Source organism: Triticum dicoccoides, chromosome 3A (assembly GCF_002162155.2).
Source record: "Triticum dicoccoides isolate Atlit2015 ecotype Zavitan chromosome 3A, WEW_v2.0, whole genome shotgun sequence".
Lineage (NCBI taxonomy): Eukaryota > Viridiplantae > Streptophyta > Magnoliopsida > Poales > Poaceae > Triticum > Triticum dicoccoides.
The window spans coordinates 65875966-65877965 of record NC_041384.1 but is presented as its reverse complement, the minus strand read 5'-3'; positions in this window follow the sequence as shown (position 1 = coordinate 65877965).

The window sequence follows — 2000 nt, the reverse complement described above, 5'->3', positions numbered from 1 at the left end:
CTTTGCTTTTTAGTTTACCACAATCATCCTTGCTGTACACACGTTTTGGGAGAGACACACATGAATCGGAATTTATTAGAATAATCTATGTGCTTCACTTATATCTTTTGAGCTAGATAATTTTGCTCTAGTGCTTCACTTATATCTTTTAGAGCACGGTGGTGGTTTTATTTTATAGAAATTATTGATCTCTCACGCTTCACTTATATTATTTTAAGAGTCCTTTAGAACAACATGGTAATTTTCCTTGGCTATAAAATTGGTCCTAATATGATAGGCATCCAAGATTGGTATAATAAAAACTTTCATAAAAAGGTGCATTGAATACTATGAGAAGTTTGATACTTGTTAATTGTTTTGAGATATAAAGATGGTGATATTAGAGTTGTGCTAGTTGAGTAGTTGTGAATTTGAGAAATACTTTTGTTGAAGATTGCAAGTCCCGTAGCATGCACGTATGGTAACCGATGTGTAACAAATTTGAAACATGAGAAGTTCTTTGATTGTCTTCCTTGTGAGTGGCGGTCGGGAACGAGCGATGGTCTTTTCCTACCAATCTATCCCCCTAGGAGCATGCGCGTGATGCTTGGTTTTTGATGACTTGTAGATTTTTTCAATAAGTATGTGAGTTCTTTATGACTAATGTTGAGTCCATAGATTATACGCACTCTCACCTTTCCATCATTGCTAGCCTCTTCGGTACCGCGCATTGCCCTTTCTCACCTTGAGAGTTGGTGCAAACTTCGCCGGTGCATCCAAACCCCGTGATATGATACGCTCTGTCACACATAAACCTCCTTATATCTTCCTCAAAACAGCCACCATACCTACCTATTATGGCATTTCCATAGCCATTTCGAGATATATTGCCATGCAACTTTCCACCGTTTCATTTATGACACGCTTCATCATTGTCATATTGACTTGCATAATCATGTAGTTGACATCGTATTTGTGGCAAAGCCACCATGCATAGTTTATCATACATGTCACTCTTGATTCATTGCCCTTTCCGGTACACCGCCGGGGACATTCATATAGAGTCATATTTTATTCTAGTATCGAGTTGTAATCATTGAGTTATAAATAAATAGAAGTGTGATGATCATCATTAATAGAGCATCTTCCCAAATAAAAAAGGGGAAAGGCCAAAAAAAGGACGGCCCAAAAAAGAAATAAAAAGAAAGAAAGAAAAAAAGGGATATGCTCATCGCCGGAGCTGTCCGACCCGTCACTGTCCTCCTTCTCTTTGGGGGGCAGTCCGTCCATGGCACGGACCACTTGATTCTGCTCGCGGACAAGGGCGCGTGTCCTCCTCCATTGTTGCTTCTTTACAATGTGGGCGCGGATGGCTTCCTCCTCTGTGGTAGCGCGTGCTGCTGCACCAGCTGCCTCCGCCGCCGCTATGTGTAGACAACGAGGCGAGCCTTGGCCACCTTCATCCTTTCCTTCCCATGACGAGCACACCGATCTCGGTAGCATCGTACTCCGTCAGACCGGATGGACAAGGAAGATTGGAAGGCTCCCGGGAGGATCGCGATGGTCCAGCCTCAGAGGATCCGAGCGCCCAATGCACCGACGCAATGGACTCACGCATGACAGATCCCATTGTGAGTTGGGCGTAGTCCTCCCGAGAGCGGTGGAGTGCAATGCAGAAGTCCATTGCCTCCTCCAACCCTGCACGGGACGACACCCTAGTCGACGGATCCAGACTGGTCGGAGTCAGATCCGCTGCCCGCCGTGCCGGGGAAGGCCGGATGGGAAGTTGGGTGGCGGAGTGGAGTTGAGTGGCTAGGGTTTGGTCTAGGGAGTGGATGCAGACGAATATATGTGGGGTTGGGTGAGCTAGCATTGGAACGTGGCGGACGCGCACGAGCCTCCCCATATTCATCTCATATTTGAGCTTGATATGAGGGGTGCCGGTCAGCCCGGTCGTTTGTGGACGGTTTCAGGCACCAGTCTGGTCGGAACCGGTTAGTGACCGAGGCATCCGCCTATAG